This window comes from Oryctolagus cuniculus, chromosome X (genome assembly GCF_051225735.1).
Source record: "Oryctolagus cuniculus isolate XC-2025 breed Fujian yellow rabbit chromosome X, ASM5122573v1, whole genome shotgun sequence".
In the NCBI taxonomy this organism is placed as follows: Eukaryota; Metazoa; Chordata; class Mammalia; order Lagomorpha; family Leporidae; genus Oryctolagus; species Oryctolagus cuniculus.
In genome coordinates, this window is record NC_142888.1 from 50,462,417 (window position 1) to 50,470,857 (window position 8,441).

The window sequence follows — 8,441 nt, forward strand, 5'->3', positions numbered from 1 at the left end:
GGCCTCTGCTTACATCACATTTGTATACCATTGACCAAATCAAATCACATGGCCAAGACCAATGTCAATGAGGGAAGAGACTACCCCAAGGTGTGGATTCAGAGAGGCATGATTCACTGGGAGCTGTTCCTCTCACATCTTCCACAACTGTATATTTTAGGGTTACATACATGTGTGGCATAAATATAAAGGTATGCATAAAATAATACTGGTCTCAATAATGGTTATTTCTGGGGAAGGAGGAAGAAGAAATGAAGAAGGGATTAGTACACATGATGCTTGAACTATATCGATAGTGTCTTTTTATATGTATTTTATTTATTTATTCATTCATTTAGATTTTATTTATTTTTTAAGATTTATTTATTTATTTGAAAGTCAGAGTTACACAGAGAGAGGAGAAGCACAGAGAGAGAGAGAGAGAGAGAGAGTGAGAGAGAGCTTTTCCATCCACTGGTTTACTCTCCAATTGGCTACAACGGCCGGAGCTGTGACGATCCAAAGCCAGGAGCCAGGAGCCAGGACCCAGGACCCAGGAGCTTCTTCCAGGTCTCCCATGTGGGTGCAGGGGCCCAAGGACTTGGGGCATCTTCTACTGCTTTCCCAGGCCATAGCAGAGAGCTGGATCGGAAGTGGAGCATGCCAGGTCTCGAACCGGCGCCCATATGGGATGCCGGCGCTTCAGGCCAGGGCTTTAACCCGCTGCACCACAGCACCTGCCCCTAGATTTTATTTATTTATTTGAGAGGTAGAGTTACAGAGAGTGGGAGGGAGAGACAGAGAGAAAGGTCTTCCGTTCTTTGGTTCACTCCTCAGTTGGCCGCAACAGCTGGAGCTGTGCTGATCCGAAGCCAGGAGCCAGGTGCTTCTTCCTGGTCTCCCATGTGGGTGCAGGGGCCCAAGAACTATGGGCCATCATCCACCATTTTCTCAGACCACAGCAGAGAACTGGACTGGAAGAGGAGCAGCCAGGACTAGAACCGGCACACATATGGGATGCCGGCGCCACAGGCGGAGGATTAACCTACTGTGCCACAGCACCAGCCACAGATACATTTATTTATTTGAAAGGCAGAACGACAGAGGGAAAGACACAGAGAGAAAGAGGTCCTCCATCTGTTGGTTCACTTTCCAAACAGCCACAATGGCTAGGGCTGGCCAGGCCAAAGCCAGGAGCCTGGAACTCCATCCGGGTTTCCCACGTGGGCGGCAGGGGTGCAAGTACTTGGGCCATCTTCCGCTGTTTTCCCAGGTGCATTAGCAGGAAGCTGGATCAGAAGTGGAGCAGCTGGGACTAGAACTGGCACCCCTATTGGATGATGGCACTGCAGGCAGCAGATTAATGTACTGCACCACAATGCTGGCCCCAGTGGTGTCTTGCTTCTTTAAAGTATAGGAAAGTAAAGAGGTAAAAAGGTTAATATTTGGATACTGAGTTGTGGGTACATGGGTTTTTATTGTATTATTCTCTTCTGTTTTTTCTTTGCTCAGCACATTTCCAAATTCTTTAAAAAAGCAAATGGGAAGTGTGCAGATGCAGAGTAAACTTGGAAGATATTTTGCAAAGTGAAAGGATGATAGGGAAAGTAGGCAGCAGCTAGACAAAGGCAGCATAGTTGAGGCGATGCTTTAAAAAAAAAGGCAGGCGAGGGCCTAAGCACATTGGCAGGTGACAGGAAGGTGCTGAAAGAGAAGTTAACTCAAGAGACATGGCTGTAAAGATGAGCCACCTGAGCTGTTCCTCTGTTGATTGCTTCATATGAATTCACTTAGTATAGGCAAGGAGATCTTTATTAAACACTTTGACATTGTCAGCATTCAATGTGTGTAGCTGAACAAATAATGAGAGTATAAAGCCAGAAGGAGAAAGAACGAGGTGTAGCAAACAAAAGGCTATTGCCAGAAAGAGCTTTTGGAATTCATTTATACACTGAACATTTACTGAATACTTACAATGTACCAAACACAGAGAAATACAAAGATTAGTAAGACGTTATTCCTATTACCATGGATTTTCCCATCTAGCAGGGGATGATATTATATAAACAGAAATATTACATTCTAATATGCTAACTGCCATTATGGAGAGGTGAGCAGAGTGCTTAGGGAGCATGGGGAACAGAGCAATCAACTGTGTATAACAGGCGTTGCCTGTTAACACAGTGGCTAAATGTTCAGGCTTGGAAGACCTATATTTAAATCCTACCAATTACTAGTTGGAAAACTTATTTAACCCCTCTAAATCGCAGCTTTATCATCTGTAAAATAATGATAATAGTTGGTACCGCACAGCATTGATTGAGGATTATAATAAGATAATGAACAAAAATTGCTTAGCAGAATTTCTCAATAAATGATAGCTAGTTTGTGTTTCCCGAGAAGGCACTGACAAGGAGGAAGAAATAGAAGGACATTGTCAGAGGAGGGACTGCAATGTGTGAATACATGGGGCATCAACGAGCCTAGCATGCATATGGAAGGGTGAGGGTCTTAGCATGCGGGGGTTGGGCTTGCAAACTAGACTCAATCCTAATGTGCAAGAGCAAGGGGCTCGTGTTTTATCCTGGAGGCACTGAAGAGGCCAAAGAGTGGATTTGTTTTTGTAAAGATCATATTGAAGGTACTTAGAAGCGAAACCAGTCTGGAATGGAGAGAGATTGGTGGCAGGACTCCTTAGCAGGTGCTGTAGTAGTCCAAGCTAGATATTTGAAGAGTCTGAACCAAAGTTGTGGCAGTGCCAGGGAAAAGCCACACTTGACAGAATGATATTTATGGGGGCAGGTGCTGTGGCATAGCAGGTAAAGCCACCACCTGCAGTGCTGGCTGGCATCCCATATGGGCACCAGTTCAAGTCCCGGCTTCACTTCCTATCCAGCTCTCTGCTGTGGCCTGGGAAAGCAGTAGAAAATGACCCAACTCCTTGGGCCCTTGCACCCACATGGGAGACCCAGAAGAAGCTCCTGGCTCCTGGCTTCGGATCGGCGCAGCTCCGGCCACTGCAGCCAATTGGGGAGTGAACCAGCAGATGGAAGACCTCTCTCTCTCTCTCTCTGCTTCTCCTTCTCTCTGTGCATAACTCTGACTTTCAAATAAATAAACAAATATTTTAAAAAATATTTTATTTATTTGAAAGGCAGAGTTACAGAGAGAGGTAGAGACAAGATAGAGTTCTTCCATCTGCTGGTTCACTCCCTAGATGGCTGCAATGGCCGGAGTGGAGCCGATCTGAAGCCAGGAGCCAGGAGCTTCTTCCGGGTCTCCCACGTGGGTGCAGGGACCAAGGACTTGGGCCACCTTTCACTTTCCCAGGCTTTCCCAGCCCATAGCAGAGAGCTGGATCGGAAGAGGAGCAGCCAGGACTAGAACCGGCGCCCATATGGGATGCCGGAGCTTCAGGCCAGGGCTTTAACCTGCTGTGCCACAGCACCAGTCCCTAAATAAATCTATTTTAAAAGCTCATGGATACACATAAACTGAAAGTGAAGAGTCAGAAAAATATAAAAATATAGACCATGCAAATGGAAACCAGAGTAGCTACACTCACATTGTATAAAAAAAAATCGAAAACTAAAAAGAAACAAAGGATATTATATGTTGACAACAGGATCAATTCAGCGGTAGATTTATATATGCATCCAATACAAGATCATCCAGATATATAAAGCAAATACTATTAGACCTCAAAGGAGAGAGAGACTCCAATGCAACAATAGTGGGCGGACTTAAACACCCCACTGTCATCAATGGGCAGATTATCCAGACAGAAAATCAACAGACACATCAGACTTGAATCATAATATAGGGCAAATGAAGCTAACAGACATTTACAGAATATTGCACCCCACAGCTACAGAATTCACATCTTCTCATCAGCATATGGAACATTTTCTAGGTTGGACTATATATTGGACCACAAATCAAGTCTTAGTAAATTAAAAAAAAACTGAAATCATATTATGTATCTGAGACCACAATAAATATACAAATCAACAACAAGAACAATAGAAAATGTACAAGTATGTGGAAATTGAGCAACATGCTCCTGAATGACCACTGGATCATCAAAGAAATTAACCTATGAAATACATGAAATCTATTTTCTTTACATTAATAAAAATCAAAAAGAAAAAAGAACATGAATCAAAAAAAAAAGGAAATGAAAAAACTTCTTGACACAAATGGGAAGCAAACACAACATATCAAATCTGTGGGATACAGCAAAAGTAGTACTAAAAGGATGTTTACAGCTATAAACGCATACATTAAAAAATAGGACAAAGGGTCAGCATGTTAAGCCGCCGCTGCCTGTGATGCCAGTATCCCATACGAGTCCCAGTTGTTCCATTTCTGGTCTAGCCCCCTACTAGTGCACCTGGGAAAGCAGTGGAAGATGGTCCCTGCCACCCACATGGGAGAACTGGATGGAGTTCCAGGCTCCTGGGTTCAGCCTGGCCCAGCCCCAACATTTGCCCCAACATTTGCAGCCATTTGGAGAGTAAATCAGCAAATGTAAGATTTCTCTCTCTCTCTCTCTCTCTCTCTCTGTGTGTGTGTGTGTGTGTGTGTGGTATGTGTGTGTCCCTCTCTCTCTGGCTCTGCTTTTCAGATAAATAAATAAATATATATTAAGAAAAAATAAATGAAATTGAAACTAAAAAAGCAAATGATCAACAAAACGAAAAGCTGTTTTTTGAAGAGACAAACAACATAGAAAGAGAAAAAACCAAAATAGATAAATCTTCAGCCAAGCTAATAAAAAGAGAAAAATGCAAACAAATAAAATTAGAGATGAAAGGAGACATTGCAACTGATATCACAGAAGGGCAAATGATCATGAGAAACTAACATGAACAACTATATGCTAACTAACTGAAAAATCTCAAAAATGGATAAATTCCTAGATACACACAACTGGCCAAGATTAAATCAAGGAGATCTAGAAAATCGAAGCAGACCTACAACAAATAATGAGATTTAAGCAGTAATTAAAAGCCTCTCATCAAAGAAAAGTCTAGGACCTGATGACTTTACAACTGAATTCCACAAAATATTTAAAGAAGAATTAACTCCAATATTTCTCAAACTATTCTAAAGTACTGAAAAAGATGGAACTCCGCCAACATCTTTAAAGATCTGTTTATTTATTCAAAAGACAGAGTGACATAGAGAGAAAGAGATCTTCCAAGCTGGATCACTCCCCAAAATGTCCACAACAGCCAAGGCTGGGCCACGCTGAAGCCAGGAGCTAAGAACCCTACCCAGGCTTCCCATGTGAGTGTAGGGGACCAAGCACCTGGGCCATCTTCTGCTGCTTTCCAAAGCACATTAGCAGGGACCTGGAATGGAAGCGGAGCAGTGGAAACTCAAACTGGTGCTTATAGGGATGCCAGTGGCTTAACCTGCAGTGGCTTAACCTGTTGTGTCACATGCCAGACCCTTTCTACTTAAAAGATTTATTTATTTCAAAGGCAGAGTGACAGAGACAGAAGGAGACACACAGAGAGACAGAGACGGAGACAGAGAGAGAAAGATCTTCCATCTGCTGGTTCACTCCCCAAATGCATGCAACAGCCAGGGCTGTGCAAGGCTGACATTAAAGAGCTAGGAACTCCAGCTGGGTCTCCCATGTGGGTGGCAAGAGTCCATGTACTTGGGCCATCACCTGCTGCATCTCAGGCACATTAGCAGGAAGCTGGTTTGGAAGCATGGAGTAGCTGGAACTCAAACCAGGCACTCTGATATGAGATGCAGGCATCCCAAGCAGTGGCTTAATGTGCTCAGACACAACATCCACCCCTGTCAAACTCTTTTTATAAGACCAGCATCACTCTGATAACAAAGCCAACAACACAACACATAAAGAAAACTACAGACCAGCATCATTGATAAACTTCCATTCAAAATTTCTCCACAAAATATTGGCAAACCAAATCCAACAATACTTCAACAAGATCATACAATATGATCAAGTGGGATTTCTCTAGAGATGCAAGGACTCAACAATGGCAAATCAGTAAATGTAATAAATCACACCAATAGAATGAAGAACAAAAACCATACGGTTGGGGCCTGCTCTGTGGTGCAACGGGTTAAAGCCCTGGCCTGAAGCAGCAGCATCCCATATGGGCACCAGTTCAACTCCTGGCTGCTCTGCTTTCAATCCAGCACTCTGCTATGGCCTGAGAAAGCAGCAGAAGATGGCTCTAGTCCTTGGGCCCTTGCACCCGCATGGGAGACCCAGAAGAAGCTCCTGGCTTCTGGCTTCAGATCGGCTCAGCTCCAGCCATTGCAGCCAACTGGGGAGTGAGCCAGTGGATGGAAGAAAGACCTCTCTTTCTGTAATTCTGTATTTCAAATAAATAAAAATAAATCTTTAAAAAAAAACATATGGTCATCTCAATAGATGCAGAGGAAGCATTTGATAAAATTCAACACTGCTTTGTGATAAAAACTCTCAACAAATTAAGCATAGAAAGAACATACCTCAAAATTATAATGGTTACATATGACAAACACACAGCCAATATCGTACTGGATGGGGAAAAGCTGGAAGCATTTCCCCTCAAACCTGGAATAAGACAAGGATGTCCATTTTCACCACTCTTATTCAATATAGTATCGGAAGTATTAGCAAAAGCAATTATGGAAATAAAAGAAACAAATGGCATCAAAATTGGAAAGGAAGAATTCAAAATACCCATGTTTACAGCTGACATGATTTTGGACATGAAAAACCTAAACCCTCCACCAAGAGTTTGTTTGAACTGAGAAATCAATTCAGTAATGACATAGGATGCATTGGATTTTTGTACACAAATAATGATCTTGCTGAAAGTGAAATCAAGAAAGAAATCCCATCCCCAATAGCTACCAAAACTTCAAATTTAGGAATAAATTTAACTAAAGAAGTGAAAGACCTTTACACTGAAAATTATAAAACACTGGGGTCTGGGGACGATGCTGTGGCATAGTACGTTAAGCATCTGTCTGCAGTGCCGGCATCCCATGTGGGAACCAGTTCGAGTCCTGGCTGCTCCACTTCCAATCCAGCTCTCTGCTATGGCCTGGGAAAGCAGTGGAAGATGGCCCAAGTCCTTGGGCCCCTGCACCCATGTGGGAGACCTGGAAGAAGCTCCTGGCTCCTGGCTTTAGATCAGCTCAGCTCCGACCACTGCAGCCATTTGGAGGTGAATCAGCTGATGAAAAACCTCTCTATGTCTCTCCCTCTCTCTCTAACTCTGCCTTTCAAAAATTAAATAAAAATAATTATTTTAAAAAACATTGGTGAAAGAAATCACCAAGGACATAAGAAAATGGAAACATATTCTTTGTTCATGGATTGGAAGAATTAATACTGTTAAAATGTCTATATTACCTAAATTAATCTACAAATTCAATGCAATTCCTATCAAAATACCACTGACATTCTTTACAGAATTAGCAGGGCTGGTGCTGTAGCGCAGTGGGTTAGTCCTCTACCTATGGCACCAGCATCCCATATGGATGCCAGTTCTAGTCCCAGCTGCTCCTCTTCCAATCCAGCTCTCTGCCATGGCCTGGGAAGGCAGTAGTAGATGGCCCAAGTTCTTGGGCCCCTGCACCCGCGTGGGAGACCCAGAAGAAGCTCCTGGCTCCTGGCTTCGGATCGGCACAGCTCCGGCCCTTGAGATCAATTGGGGAGTGAACCAGTGGTTGGAAGACCTCTCTCTCCCTCTCTCTGCCTCTCCTCTCTCTGTGTAACTCTGACTTTCAAATAAATAAATACATCTTTAAAAAAAGAATTAGAAAAGAAATACTAAATTCATACAGAAACACAAAAGATACAGAATAGCTGAAATAATCCTGAGCAAAAAAATAAAATAAACATGGAGATATCATAATACCTGATTTCAAAGCACACTACAAAGCTATAGTAATTTAAATAGCACAGTGGGCAGGCAGTGTGGTGCAGTTGATTAAGCCACCAAATGGGATACCCTCATCCCATATTAGAGTGCCCAGTTTGAGTTCCAGCACCACCACTTCTTTTTCTTTCTTCCTTTCTTCCTTTCTCTTCCTTCCTTCCTTCCTTTTTGACAGGTAGAGTGGACAGTGAGAGAGAGAGACAGAGAGAAAGGTCTTCCTTTTCCGTTGGTTCACCCCCCAGTGGCCGCTGCAGCCAGCGTGTTGCGGCTGGTGCACCACGCTGATCCGAAGCCAGGAGCCAGATGCTTCTCCTGGTCTCCCATGCAGGTGCAGGGCCCAAGCACTTGGGCCATCCTCCACTGCACTCCCAGGCCACAGCAGAGAGCTGGGCTGGAAGAGGAGCAACCGGGACAGAACCCGGCGCCCCGACCGGGTCTAGAACCCAGTGTGCCGGTGCCGCAGGTGGAGGATTAGCCTACTGAGCCGCGGCGCCGGCCAGCACCACCACTTCTGATCCAGCTTCCTGCTACTGCATC